The sequence below is a fragment of the Chlorocebus sabaeus genome, chromosome X (genome assembly GCF_047675955.1).
Source record: "Chlorocebus sabaeus isolate Y175 chromosome X, mChlSab1.0.hap1, whole genome shotgun sequence".
Classification (NCBI taxonomy): Eukaryota; Metazoa; Chordata; class Mammalia; order Primates; family Cercopithecidae; genus Chlorocebus; species Chlorocebus sabaeus.
Genome location: NC_132933.1, coordinates 5,980,919 through 5,997,107, shown reverse-complemented (window position 1 = coordinate 5,997,107; position 16,189 = coordinate 5,980,919).

Here is a 16,189-nt window from a genome sequence, read left to right as displayed (position 1 = left end):
AACACAGAGTCAAACCATATCAGCATTTCAGAAGAAAATGTGTTTCTGGTTTTGGGTTTTTATCTGATCACTCATGGCTAGGATGGCTTATTCCTAGAAAAATAAGTCCCGCATTGTTAGGAAAGCTCATTTTTAGCAGGTTGTGAAGTCACACACCTTATGAAGGAAAAATAGGAAGAGGAAGAGAGAAAGAAAACAACAACAACAAAAAAAGAAGAACAACCCTGGAAAACTGATATAGGCTATATTACTCTGAAGTCCATATATTAGTAGGTAGGAATGAAATTGGTTTATGTGTATAAATAGGTTGCTGCTATTTTCTTCTGAAGTTTAAGTTGTCTAGCTCCAGTTTATAGGAGATTAAGGAAAACACAGCTTAACTTTTAGTAATTTCAAATCAATAAAAATAGGAAAAGGGGGAAAAAGAAGTAAAAAAATTGAAAACTTTATTTTGGAGATTTATATGCAGGAAAAAATTTAGAATTCAATCCAAATTGTAGAAAATAATAAAAATTGAAAAACATTAAGCAAGACTATAATCTAACAACAGGTATAGTATAGTTTATTTTGTAACATAATTTTTCTCTTCAATTTTTCAATTTTATTAAAGACAAAATCATAGTGGAACCAATTTATTTTAGTCCTATTACACTTGGTTTGATTATTTGCATAGAGTGCAGCAAGAATAATCATTTGCCATATAGTCTCTCTCTCTTTTTTCAAATTGGCTTTGCTGGAAACTTTTTCATAAGGAATCTAAGATTAGAACTTTTTAAAAGCCTCAAGTTCAGCCAAGGATTTATCTATGCCTCCAGGTACTTGTGTGAATTGAGTGAATTTCTCTCTTTACTACCACAGGTTAAGATCCTGTAAAGCAAAAGGCATAGGGCCAGTTTTTCCAAGGGGCTTTTATTTGCTCTATAATTCAGCCTTATTTTCTTAAGGCAATCTAAAAATTGTCATGCCAGTCAAAGCCTTGGTAGAATAACTAGTGTCTTCAATTATGCCATGTTATAAAAGAAAATATTCATGTTCAACTTATGCAAATAACTATATTGTCATAAATTAAGAATACTCACAAAATAGTTTCCAAAACTTGGAGAAATTAAGTTGAGAGAAAGGAATTAGATTTTAAATTTTGCTTATAACAGTATACTTTATTCAATTGTTAAATGCTGTAAATAGCTTAAAAGAAGAGAAAATTTTCTTGACTCTGAAAAACAAACCAAACAGAATCATCAAATGTTTCCAATAAAAAGTCATAAAAGATTATTTCAATGTTCTGTTAGTTCAATCCATGCAATTAATTTCTGATCTGCTTGATATTGGATCACCAATCCTCATGAATACGTCAGATCTCTATGGGAGTCCTGGAAGTTTTTCTCTCTATTCCAATGGCACAATCTCTAAAATTATCAGAAACCTATATTTAAAGTACTCCTCAGTGTTCTATAGCTAATTATAAGCCACTCTATAAAATAATCAAGGTAAAACAACAATTACAGATGACAAAAGACATAGAACAGCCATGGTTAAAGACAAAACTGACAGGGAAATTTGATTACTTCTGTGGCATACAATAATTTTACGTAATAATCATAAGTAATACTGATAACATAAAACAAGACATGTCATAATCACAGGAGTCTCATATAATTTTGGAACCCATGTTAATAACATGTTTATATAAATATAATCCAAAGAAGGATAGATACCATTTCATATTTGACAGTGCTTCCTGTATTATTTTATTATAGAAAGTAAGCTGAATATGTCTCTCTTGCACTTCAGAAGACCTAATATCAAAAAACTAATGAGGTCAAAAGTACTCAATTTAGCATTTAATTTTGGAAAGTTTGTCATATATAAAAAGGTTAAAACACTTGATATCACAAGATAGGATTACAGGTCACTGTTTTACAAAGACATTATTAATTCAGCCAAAGTGATAACTCAAAGATTTCAAAAAGAAGCAAGACCCTTTATTCTTTGGGAGAGGAGACAATTTTCCAAACAGTAAGCCTTTATAAAGACTGCATGGGGCCAATTATATCCGTCTATCAAATTTTACAAACAAATCTATTAAATTTTCATCATCTTGACCATAAGATATAATTTTTATAAACTTTTTAATAATCTTTCAAACTCTTTTTAAAGCGGGTTAATGCTCCAAGAAAACCTTGTTAATCTGAGATAGGGGCCCAGATGCTGGTCTTGCATTAGTGTGCCTTTGATATTAATGTTTAATTTATAGAGAAACTCTGAACTAATTTTATCTCCCAAAATCAGCCCTTACAATCTGATGTGCCCACCTCTGCCACAATACTCCCAAGGCCTAGAGAGATTGAATAGTTTTAATTTCTGGCCCTGTGTCTCATGAACAGTTTATTTTGATTGTCATCTTCTACCAGGCCTGAAGATGAGGCTTTAACTGCTCTCAATGTTTAAGACTTGGCAGGACTTGGCATCCTTTTTAGTCCCAGGAATCAAAGCCCTGTAACTTAATAGCACTAGGACTTTAAAAGAAATACAGAAACTTACATGGATATAATAACCTTAATTTTTTATCTCAGTTTTCCTGAGGAAATCAAAACGTAGTAACAATGACATAGGAATTATTTTGATAAAATGTAAAATTTGTTTGTTAGGTCACTTACCAAAAGATTAAAAAAAAAAAAAAGCCTTCTGCAGTGTGAATGCTTTTCTTATAGGGAGTCCTTTTAGATAACCTGCAAGTCAGAACTAATGAAAATAGTACTTAGAAATAGGTAGAGTGTGTCCTGGGCCATAAGTGAAAATTTTTAGTTTCATAGAATTTAAAGCCAAGAGCACAGAATATTATACTGGAAGAAAACATTTCCTTTAGACCTTTAAAATGAAACACTTTCAGCATCAGGCCACAACAGCAGTTAAAACCTGAGGAAAAAGGTTACAGGAGCTGATGAAAAAATTAAAAGAGACAGTTTTTATCTCAGCCCTTTTCAAAGGGGAGAGAAAGCTGAAAACAGTGAGATGCAATAACATTGAACTTTTGAGTTAAAAAAATAATATCCCTTGTAATTTTACTAAAAATAAATCAATACCTTAAAAATGTTGTTGTTCTAACCAATTCTTTAGTGTACTAGTGTTTTTTCCTTATCAGTACCCAATCTCTAGAAAGACAATTATAAATAATTTCTTTTTAATTATAGCCAACTTGATCACATAAAGTTTCTCTCTTACGAATGCTCTTTTTACAAACTTTATTATGGCTTACAGAAACTATTTACAACATTCTTGGACCTCCTGTTGTATCCTAAACAACTCTTTTTCTTAAATAACCAGTCATTTTATTTTAGGGCAAAAAAATTTACCATGCAAGATTCATTTTATATAAAATTATTTTCCTTTTAGCCTTTCTTACCAAAATATCTTATTATATCTATAACTTTCTTTACATCTCTCTTATGTACTGGTTCCTTTTACCTTGTTTCAAAAATAACCGTTAAATAATCTTTAAATTTATACTAAACTTATTTCCCTTTAAATAAGAACACACTTTTTAATGAAAAATGTTTCCCTATAATTTTTTAAAGAAATTGGAAATAATCGATTTAATGAATATCTATTATTTAACTCAATATGACTTTAGATTCTAAATTATGTGAGAAGTTTATTTGCAAGCATTTATTAAATTACATTTTCCTAATCAATTAATTAATTGTATTTCTCAATAGTTTAACTAGATTGCTTATGAAAATTGTGATAGTCATCATTTAAAGTTATATCCCTATTAATCATTTTATAGCATGTGCATTTCAGGTATTTACCTCAGTAAGAATCTTAAGGTTAAAAAAAAGGTGTATTTTTCCAATATTCAAGATTTAGCTGTTCCCATTAAACCCAACAATATTCAGTGCCTTATTTATAAAAAATTATACAAAAATAATTCTCTTGTGGGCTGCAAGCTTTACAATCCTCATGCAAAATTTTGACAACTTTTAACACCTAACAGAGATAAATATTAAACTACTAGACCAATGAATCCAACAATAATGTACGTTGACCATTCTGAATAAATTTCTAATTTTATTTTACCAATAATTTTAAAATCAACTTATTTATTAAGGATTTACTTAAGTAAACTTATAAAAGCATTTGGGCTTCTGTTTTTCTGATAAAGTATGTGATTTAAGTGCTTTTTTGTCTCTAAGCCAATTAAATGTATAAAATTAAATTATATAGATTATATATAAATATATAAAATATATAATTAAATATATAAAAATTAAATCTAATGAGCTCTTCTGCAATTAGAAACAAATCTAATTTCACAGACCCTGAAATTATTTAAGGCCCCTCATGCAGCAGATGGTGGCAAGAAGAAAGAGACAGGCAGAAGTAAATGGAGAAAACAGAATTTTGTTGACTGAGAATGGTAAAAAATGCTTTTTCTCAAAAAATAATATTCTAGAAGAGAAAGAAAGCATAAAGGCCTTTTCAATATATACATATATATACACATACACATATATATTATATATATGTAGGTGTGTATACATATATATTTACCTTTTTAAATATTTGTTTCTGTTTTTCTCAGAGATCCCTGTTCTGAACATACCCATGCACACACACATATACATCTTGGATCTTAGCTTTTAATTAAGCTGACATAATAATTGTGCTCTTAAAAAAATTCTTTTAAATCTCATTACCATATTTTGGCCAGGATAAACTGCTGATTGTTCAAATGAAACAAAAATATCAAACCAGAAAGGACTTGATTTAGGAACCAAACTCAGGCTGTCATGTGAAAAAACAGCAGAATCTTAGCTACTGAACTACAGCCATTGCTCTTTCAATTTGGCTTGGCTAGTAAAAGGTGGCCTTGTTATGTGAATAATGCACCTAAGGTAATCAAATTCTTTCTTCTTTTCAGCTGCATGATTTTAGCCAATTCAGAGACCTTGCTCCCCATAATTTGGAACTTTCCTTTGGATTTGACCAAGTCCAGTAGAGTTGGTCAAATCCATTGGGAAAAAGACTGAAACAACAAAAACAACAATAAAAACAACAACAACAACAACAAAAACAGAAAGGCAGTTATGCAAAACAAAAGACAGCACAGTCTATAGGATTACTGAGTACTCTATTGGTAAGGAGAAATTAAGACCAGCTACTTATTAATCTTAACTTTTAGCAATTATGGAAAATTTCCAGTACAAAACCCCAATTCAGCTACTTACCTAGGAATGGGGCCCAGGCTGAAGACTTATTTGTACATTTCTCAGCCTTGCACTGTATGTAAAGGCAACATGTTATGTTCAGCTCATTGGAGCACCTATTCTATTTAAATAGAATGAGAAGTTGTTCACTATAGAATTGCAAATGAAAGCTAATTAGGTTTTTGAACCAAATTTGGTGTAATTTTGTCTTTTGACACGTTTTCTCATGTCTGAAACTTTAGGACTCTTTATATATTCTGCATAAAAGACTTTTGTTTGGCATATAATTTGCATATATTCATGTAACTCCACATTTGACTTTTTATTCTCTGATCTGTGTATTTCCCAAAGTAAAAGTTTTAATTTTGAGGAATCCAATTGATCACTTTTTCCTTTATGAATCATGCTTTTGGTGTCATGTTTAAGACCTCTTTGCCTGATTTCAGGTCATCAGTATTTCCTCCTATATTTGCTTTAAAAGCATTATAGTTTTTTGTATAACATTTGAATCTATGATCCACTGTGAGTTAATTTTTGTCTAACGTGTGAAATTTTGGTGAAGTTTTTTTGTTAATAACATATGGATATTCAATTGTTCCAATACCACTGATTGAAAAGCCTAACATTTTTCTAATGAATTGTCTTTACTCCTTTCTAAAAATCTCCATTGGCCATGTTTGTGTGGGTCTATTAAAAGACTTTGCGTTCTATTCCATTAATCTATATGTGTATCCATTAGCCAATTCCATACATTTCTTACTGTAGGCTTATATTACATCTTGAAATTGAGCAGTATGATTCCACCATGATATTCTGGTTTTTTTTTTTTCAAAATTGTTTTAACTATTCCAGATCCTTTGCCTTTCCATACACTTTTTGAGTCAGCTTGTCTACATGTACAAAAATTCCTGCTAGTAGTTTGACAGCATTGACTTTGAATCTATGGATAGCTTTGGTATAGGTCACACATCTCCACTGAGTCTTCCAGTCCATGAAGAGAATATGTTCATATATTTACTTGGACCTCTGAATTGTCTTCATTAGCATTTTGTCATTTCTCCACACAGATAGGGACTTATTTTATTAGTTATATAGCAAAGCATTTTATTTTTTTAATCTATTAAAACTGATCTTTTAAAATATGTTTTCCAATTTGTATTGTCCTTTTTTTTCCAGTTTAGCCTATAAGAAACTTGAAGTCTCTCTTTCATTGACACAAACAAGTAAAAAGCTGAATAAATTGAAAAAAAAAAAAAACTTTTCTCAGATTTGCTTAGGGAACTGGGACCACAGGGAAAACTACCAGACCAAAGCCAAAGAAACAGGCAAAATACAGTCACACCTTGGACACAAGAAGTCCAGGAGCTGAATACCCAAGAACAAGTACCAAGATGGGAAAACCTCATCTCTACAAGATGAATGGCTGGAGGCTCAGTATTGGCAAGTTTGCGAGTTCTTGGGGAAACTGTGTTGAGGGGACTACCATCCTTTCCAAAGTCTTCTCTCTAGGAGCACTGTCAGGTTTTCTCAGTGAAGACCAGGGAAAAATCTCTTCCTACTTCCTGTAAGGAGTTTGGAAATAATTAATTAGAAAATATGGCCAGAGTGTTCTGTTTTTCTTACCAGGGCCTGAACTCAAGAGAAACTATTTTTCCAGAGTCTAACTTGCTGGGTTTTTTTCTAGACTTTAACCAACCTGTGGGAAGGGAAATATCCAATTACAACACCATCCAGCTTTTTGTGTCTTCAAGGGGAAAACAAAACTGAGAAGCACTAGGGAAAGCTACAGCCCAGGGCACACTGATTGAAGCCTGACACCTAGTCATAGGAGGATAGAACATTTTCCCTCCCTCCACAGCTCACTGCCACATCAACGGGGAAATGAAAGTGAAAGAACTGTACATGCCAGATCATAGTGAGGAAGTCTCTGAGGAAAACCAAACACAACCAAGGAGGAAAAATGAAGGACACAACAGGGAGGTTTAGCCTCTACACCTACAGCTACAGCAAACAGTAAACACAGCCAGATGAACACAAAGCCTCGCACTAAATGCCTACTTAACTCCATTCTTTTTATCTATTTCATTACATCAAGTCTGCAACAAAAATTTCAAACCATAATACACAAGAAATACAGTGTGAAGAGAAAGAGCAATCATTAGAAACAGACTCATATATGGTAGAGATATTAGAATGATCTGACTGGGAATTTAAAACAACTGTGAGGAATGTGCTGAGGGCCATAAGGAAACAGAAGATAATGTACAAGAACAGATAAGCAATATCAGCAGAAGGATGGAAACTGTAAGAGTCAAAAGGAAATGCTAAAAATGAAAAATATCACGTAGCTAGAATGAAGAATGACTTTGATGAGCTGAACAGTAGACTGGACAGAGCAAAGAACACACTCAGTGAATCTGAAGAAATGGCAAGAGCAACTTCCCACTTTTATTGCCATCACATGGAAATATTATTATTGTATGTTGAGCTTCTATCTTGTGAGCTTGCTGCACTTACTTATTGGAGAATTTTTTGTGCAGTTTCCTTGGGAGTTTCTGCAGAGACAGGGCATGTCTTCTAAGGTTAGAAACAATGTTGTATAATATGTTCCATCCTGGGTCCCTCTTATTTATGTTTCTTGTTTGATTTCACTGGTAAGAATCCCACTACAATGCTAAATAGGAGTAGTGAAAGGGGAAACCCTTTTCTTGTTTCTGTTCTTAGGAAAAGGCATTCAGTCTTTCACTGCAAACGTTGATATTTGCTCTAGATTTTTTGGTATATGTGCTCTGTCAGGTAAGTTTCTTTCTACTTCCAGTTTTCTGAGACTTTTGATTATGAATATGTTGTATTTTCTCAAATGCTCTTCTCTGCTTCAGTTCAGATCATCATAAATTTCATTAGTCTGCTGACATGGTAAATTATATTGATTAATTATCAAATATTGAACCAGCCTTACATTTCCCAGATAATTCTCACTTTTTAGATGTTGCTGTACTCTATTAAAAAAGGTTTTGATGGAGATTTTTGCATCCGTGTTTATAAAGCATATTGGTCTCTAATGTTTTCTTTTGTATTTCCTTTTTTGTTTGTTTGTTCGTTTGTTTGTATTGCTGGCCTGATAATATCACAGTAATGTTAACCTGATAAAAAAGATTCAGGAAGCATTCCATTCTCTTTTATTTTCTGTATGAGAGTGTCCAGATGAGGGTGACTTTTTCTTTAAATGTTTGTAAGATATCTCCAGTGAACATATCTGGGTCTACGTAGTTAATTCCCAGAAAGATTTTTTACTATGAAATCAATTATTTTATTGGCTAGATTCCTACTCAGGTAATGCATTTCAGCTAAGGTGAGTTCTGGTAGTTTCTGAGTTTGGGAGAAATTCATTTAATTTCATCATCAATTCCATCTTGAATTTTTCTGCATATATTTGTTTTCAGTATTTCATGTTTTATCTTTCTAATGTCTGCAGGTTCTGTAATGATAGCTCCTGTTTCCTTCCTGATTTTAATAATTTGTGTCCTCTCTCTTTTTACTTTGTCTGGCTGACTAGAGTCCCATCCATTCTCTTGATCTTTTCAAAGGACTAGATTTTGGTTTTTCAATTTTTTTCCTACTTTTTTCTCTTTTCAAAGTCAATTACTTCTATTGACTTTCTACTTTTTTCTGCTTGCTTTGAATTAATTTGTTTTCTTTTTTTTCTAGTTAGGGAAAGTAGAAGCTTATTTATTTGAGACCTTTCTATTACCTTAATCTAAGCTTTAACTGCTATAATTCTGTCTCTAAACACTGTTTTAGCTGCATCTCACAAGTTGTGATATGTTGCCTTTTCATTTTAACTTAGTTTTATGGATTTTTTATTTGCGAGACTCAGTGTGATCCTTGAATTGTTAACGATTGTATTGTTTAGTTTCCAAGTTGTTTGAGATTTTCCTGTTGTATTAATGTTATTGTTTGATTTCTAATTTGATGCCATGAAAGATCAGAGACCATACTCTTGGTGATTTCAATTTTTACAAATCTGTTGCGTGTTCCATGACTCAGAAGATGATGTAGCTTGATGAGTGTTGCACACATGCTGGAAAAAAAAAATGTATTATATATTCTGCTTTTGCTGCTGCCCTGATATTTGAATCCACAGTGTGTGTGAGTCATCCTAGGCCTAGGCTGAGAACTGGGTGATGATCTTTCTCTAATTTAATTCTCTAGTCCTACATTAATAGAAAGATTCCTACATGGGCATCTTGGGTTGATGCAGGAAATTCTACCAAATTTAATGTATTCTCTTTCTTACATTTACTATTGTATTAGTCCGTTCTTGCATTGTTATAAAGAACTACATGTGACTCGGTAATTTATTCTTTTAAAATAGTTTTAATTGGCTCAGTTCCACAGGCTGAACAAGAAGCCTGTCTGGGGAGCCCCTGCATGGTGGAAGGTGAAGGGTAAGCAGGCATGTCTTACATGGTCAGAAAAGTAGGAAGACAGAGCAGGGGGAGGTGCCATACACTTTCAAACAACCAGATCTTGTGATAACTCTCTCACTATCATGAGAACAGCAAGGGCAAATCTGCCTCCATGAACCAGTCATCTCCCACCAGGTCCCATCCAACATTGGGGAATCACAATTTGACATGAGATTTGGGTGGGGACACAAATTCAAGCCATATCAACTATTCTCAGTGATCTTCACCATGTCCACTCGGTCCCAGGGAACTCCCTCTTACTTTCTCACTAGGAGGTGGGTCTTTTGTCTACTCATACTGCTGTGCATTTCCCTTTAAAGGGCCTGGCTAGGAGGCCAGGAAGTAGGAAGATAGAGAAAAATAACAATAGGAATTCCTCTGACACTTGTTTTTTCCTCCAACTTCTTGCAATATTATTTTTCTCTTTGATTTTCTACAGTTTGTATATGATTTGTATAGCTGCATACTTTTTAGTATGTATCCTACTTGGTGTTTTATGAGATTCCTAAACCTGTGAATACATGTCCGTCATTAATTTGGGGGCATTCTCAGCCATTACCAGTTCAAATATTTCTCCTGTTCCTCTCTTTCTTTTCCTTCTGGTATTCCAATTATACATAGCTATGCCTTGTATAGCTGTCACACAGTTCTTGAATATTCTGTTCTGTCTTTTTCCTTTCCTTTTTCTCTTTGCATTTCAGGTTTGAAAGTTTATGTTGGCGTTTCATCAGGCTTTTACTTATTTTCTCAGCCATGTCCTGTCTATTGATGAGCCAATCAAAGGCATTATTCATTTTTGTTCTAGTAGATGTTTCTTGCTTTCTTTTTTTTAATAAAATGTTTTTTGTTGTGGTAAAATATGCATAACATGAAGTTGACCTTCCCAACCAGTTTTTGTTTACAGAGCAGTGATATTTAAGTACATTCGTATTATTATGCAACCATAAAAACCACTCATCTCAAGAACTGTTATCCTCTGGCACAACAAATGCTATACCCATTAAACAGTAGCTCCCATTCCCTTTTCCCATATCCCCTCGCAACTACCTTTCTAATTTGTCTTTATGAATTTGACCACTCTAAGTATCTCGTGTAAATGGAATCATGCAGTATTTGTCCTTTTGTTACTGATTTATTTCATTCAGCATAATATCTTCAAGATTCATGTATGTTGTAATGTATGCTAGAATGTCTTTCCTTTGTAAGGCTGAATAAGTTTCCATTGTATGCATATACCACATTTTGCTTCTCCATTCATTTAGCAATGGACACTTGGGTGGCTTCTACATTTTAGCTATTGCAAGTAATGATACTATATTTTTTGGTACACAAAAATCTAAGTCTGCGCATTCATTTATTTTGGATACATATTCAGAAATTAAATTGTTGAATTATATGGTAATTCTACTTTGATTTTTTTTGAGAAATTACATAGGGTTATGCACAACAGTTACATCATTTTACATTCCAGAAGACACAAATGTTCCAATATCACCATATCTTTGCCAACACTTGTTATTTCCTGGCTTGCTGATGTTTCATTTTTTAAAAACATTGTAGCCATCTTAGTGAGTGTGGGATCCTATCTCACTATGATTTTGAGTTGTATTTCCCTAACAATCAGTTTCATTAAGTATCTTTTCATATGCCCTCTGTCCACTTGCATAACATTTAAGCAGAAATTTCTAATCAAATACTTTCCCCAGTTTTGAACTGGTTTGTTTTTTGTTGTTGTTGAATTTTAGGAGTTCTCTATATATTCTGCATGTGCATCTCTTAACAGATACATGATTTGGAAATATTTTTTTCTGGCCTGTGGATTGCATTGTAATTCTCTTGTTAGAATCTTTTCATGCACAAAAGTTTTAAATTTTCATAAAGTCCAATAAGTCTACATTTTGTTTTATTGATGGTTTTATAGTGTTTTTGACTTCTAGCATACCCTTTTGGATTTGGCTTCAAAGACTTTACATCTCCCTGCCTATGTTACCAACCTGTACTTGCATGTTATTCACTTTTTCCATTAGAGTCTTTAGCATATTCACCATAGTGGTATTCAATTGTCAGACTGATAATTCTAACAACTCCACCATACCTGAGTTTGTTTTGATATTCAGTCTCTTCAAAATGTATTTTCTCTTTTTAGTATGCTTTGTAATTTCTTTCTTAGTTGAAAGTCAGACATAATGTACTAGGTAAATGGAATTGAGGAGAATAAGACTTTATAGTTACAGTTTATTTTTGTCCGTTTAGGAGTGCGACTGTGTTTATGGTTTCCTGGAGCCATAGGTTTCAGAGGTTAAACTTTCTGCTCTTGTGTTGAGTTTCCCTAGATATTTCTTCTTAAATGAAATCTGAGATATGAAGTTGTTTCAGTGCTATTCCCCTGCTATTACACAGGAGTCCTACTGACATACTGGTAAGGTGTGGCAAAGAGGAAGCGTTCCACAGACCTATGAGTAAGTCTCAGTCTTTTTATTGGCATGTGCCCTGGGCTGAGACCTGCAAAAGTGCTACTCATTACCACCTTCCAATCTTCTCACACTTTTTTGGACAAAATATCTTGTTTGAGAGTAGATTCCCCTCCTTGAGATTTGTAGATGCTTTTCCAGCTGTGGTTGATGCTGCAGCCACAGGATACAGATTCAGGACTGGAGCTAATCTGTGAGCTGGGCCAGCAGGATAAAAATGTTCTTTCCCTCATTCCCTGTATACTGTATGGGCCTGCCTTCCTAGCTCTTGGACCACAGAAAGAGACTTTTTCATAAAGCTCTTTTTGTCCACACCTCATTTGCAATTTAGAAATTTGGGCAACCTTTGAGTTCAGTCTTGGAGATACAGGAGGAAAAAAAATAGCATGAAAATTTCACCACCATACTGATTTTACTTCAACTTCTAGTTTCTTTGCCCAAACCTCCTGCTACCTTTTATTTTATAGAACCATGAACTTTTGGTATAAGAACAGATTTGGATTTACAGAAAAGTTGCATAGAAAAAACCAAGGGTTTCCTTCACAAAATTGGTGGAACAATAGAATCTATCTCAAAGGATAGTGGTGAGGATTAAATTAGATATTTAAAAAGCATTGCGAACAGGCCAGGCCGGTGGCTCATGCCTGTAATCCCAGCACTTTGGGAGGCTGAGGCGGACAGATCACAAGGTCAGTTGATCGAGACCATCCTGGCTAACACGGTGAAACCGGTCTCTACCAAAAATACAAAAAATTAGCCAGGCGTGGTGGCACGTGCCTGTAGTCCCAGCTACTCGGGAGGCTGAGGCAGGAGAATCACTTGAACCCAGGAGACAGAGGTCGCAGTGAGCCTAGATCTTGCCACTGCACTCCAGCCTGGGCAACAGAAAAAGACTCTGAAAAAATAAAATAAAATAAAATAATAAAACAGCCCCTGAGATCTAAGAAACACTCAAGCTTGTCCACTATGATTCTTCTCAGCAGTGTCCTGACCTGCAACTTCCTGGAGTGGGACATGGAGGGGCTGGATGGGTGTGTCAGGGTCCCAAAAATGGACCAAATGGGGAACTCCAAACCGCTGAATCAGGTCTAGTAGCTCACTAGGAGAACTCACAGGACTCACCATATAGTCCTACCCATGACTACAACTTACTACAGTGAAAGGATACCAAGCACAATCAGCCAAGGGAAAGGGTGCACAGGGAGAAGTGCAGGAGACCAGACACAGGTTTCCAGAGTCATCTCATCTCCCAGTAGGGTCACACAGAATGCACTTAATTCCCCCACAGCAAGGTGTGACCACACATGTAAAATGCTGCCAACCAGTGGCGCTCAGTAAAACCTTGTCACCCATGAGTTGGACTTGGGGCTGGTCATATAAGCAGTTCTCCCAGGCATGGACCAAAATTCCAGACTCCCAGGAGGAAAGCAGTGTGCAGCTTTTTGTTTGCATATATAGTTTAGGTATAGTGAGGCACTCTTGTGAGTTCTGAGGAAAGTGAAATCCCTCCCAAATCCAAGTCCTCAGAATCCAGCCAATGGACAACATTGAAAGACACAGGGTTTCTAAGGAGAGCAATGAGGACTGCTGTGTGAGCTCTTTTAAACTGCACAGCGCATCCCACTGGCCAAGGGATATTATGGGAAATTATCAATAGGACCGGACATAGCGGGGTGAAATCAAGCTGCATACAGATATCACTTATGCCTGTTAGGAGTCCTGGATTGAACCAGTCAACACAAACCCCATGAAGGGGCTGGAGCCACCGCCTCTCTCCCCTAGTCAGTGAAGCCATCAGTTTGGAGTCACAGAACTTGCAGCAGCTTGCAAAGGCAGCATGGGGAGTTTTCCTTCAGCAAGGGAGGAAACCTTCCAGGAACAGTTCTGCAACACCAAGACCATAGTGCTCTCCCTCTCACCTCCACAGATATCTTGTTGTGTTTTTCTCCATCCTTATAAAATCAATGTGGCTCACTCAGTAATAAAAGCTTTACATTCCCTCAATCACTCATACCTTCTCGCAGGCCTTCTCGCCTAGCAAGGCTGTATATAACAGGGACAAAACCACTGTCATAAAACAAGATGTGAACAGAAAAACCAATCATGTTTAAAATCCTGCATTTCGAAAAGATTTCAAAATGGGTGTACATACCCCTTTCCATCCCGCCTATTTATGCAGCGAGCAGAGTAGAAAAAACTCATCCCTTCCTGGGCACAGGCTGCATTTGATAACCCCACTGCCTGGCATGTGGACCAGGAGGAGGGAGAGGAAGTCAAGTCAGGCTGTCCATCCACTATACCAACCTGTAACTGATGTAGGTTGTCAAACAAGAGTCACCAACAGTGGACATCCCAGAGAGGGGGTTCGAGACTGGTCTGTCATGAGTGGGCAGAGGGATCACAGTCCCTGTGGGGTGCCCTCTCCCGATGTGCAGCTTTTGGCAGCCATGATTGGTTAGAAGTGCAACCTGCCTGAATCAGAACTACAGTGCCCATGAGCAGTCCCACTCTAGTGGGTCCCACCTGAGAACAAGCCCTAAATCTTGGGCATCTGCAAGAGATGTGGATGGCCCAGGGCTGCATGCACAGCTTGTGGTGAGTCTGAAACAGCTCAGAGTGGACACTTTGGGTTTTAGCTTAGAGTCAAGCCCAACCTACTGAGATCTGAATTCAGAATTCCAAAACAGTCAGGGTGTGTTCTGCAGCAGCAGGAAAGCCGTGATGCTGCAAGGCCAGACAACAGCAGCATTTCATGTCCCTGTGAGACGCCTGCCTGGTGTGCTTTCCTAAGGCCTTTTGGCCTTGTCAGTTTTACCGGTGAAACTGACCTCCTCAAATCATGCACCTCAGCGTGGACAGTTGTCAGCCTCTAAGTGTCAGAAATCCAAGTTCATAAGAGCCAGTTGTGAAGTGTATGGGATCAGGGGGCTGATTATGGAAAATGCTATGACTACCAGAGGCAGTAACACACAAATAGCTTTACTGGGTGGTTCTTGGACAAGTCTGCAGGAGAGAACACGCCCTCAGAGAAGAACACTGTCCAGAGTTTATGGGTTTGCAGTCACCCTCAGAAAGGGAGGAAGACAAGAGACCTTCTGTGGTAGATGGAAATTGGAGAAAGGGTTTGTGAGTCTAGGGAATGTTGCTCAGCAGCTGAGCAGAGTAGCTCGGGGGTCTCCTAACCACAAGTCTCTATCTTATCTGTGGTTAGCAGATGTGGGGTGAGGACTAGCAGGGTACGGAAGCCAGGCAGATTTTGAATGCTCAACAATCTGCCAGTTGAGGTAAGTTTAAAACAATTTGGATGCAGCTGGAAACCATCATTCTTAGCAAACTATCACAAGAACAGAAAACCAAACACCGCATGTTCTCACTCGTAGGTGGGAACTGAACAATGAGATCACTTGGACTCGGGAAGGGGAACATCACACACCGGGGCCTATCATGGGGAGGGGGGAGGGGGGAGGGATTGCATTGGGAGTTATACCTGATGTAAATGACGAATTGATGGGTGCAGCACACCAACATGGCACAAGTATACATATGTAGCAAACCTGCACGTTGTGCACATGTACCCTACAACTTGAAGTTTAATAATAATAAATAAATTTTTTAAAAAAAAAAAAGATTCTCTGAAATCTGTACAGGGAAAAGCAAAAAAAAAAAAAAAATTTGGATGTGTGAAAAATCTGAGTTTGATGCTCATGGGCTTCTCAGGCAACAGGTGTCAGTCTTGTGAGGAAAAACAGTAAAGAAACATCAGCAGTGCTGCCCAAAAGCCAAGATGCAGCAAGGCCCATTGCCAGCAACATCCCTAGTCTGAATGACAAGCAAGGCCTTCCCCCAGTCTAGGGGCTACACACACAGGTCATCATTGGTACATTTATAGAACACAAGCTGAAAACTGCTTTCAAAATCTCTGAGGATGTATCTCCACCTGGAAACTGCCTCTGTTTTCCATGTGGACTTCCTTTTTTCAGGGATCCCAAGAGGCAAGAATTATCACCTACAGACATTTGCTAGTTTCCATGGTTGAAAAGCT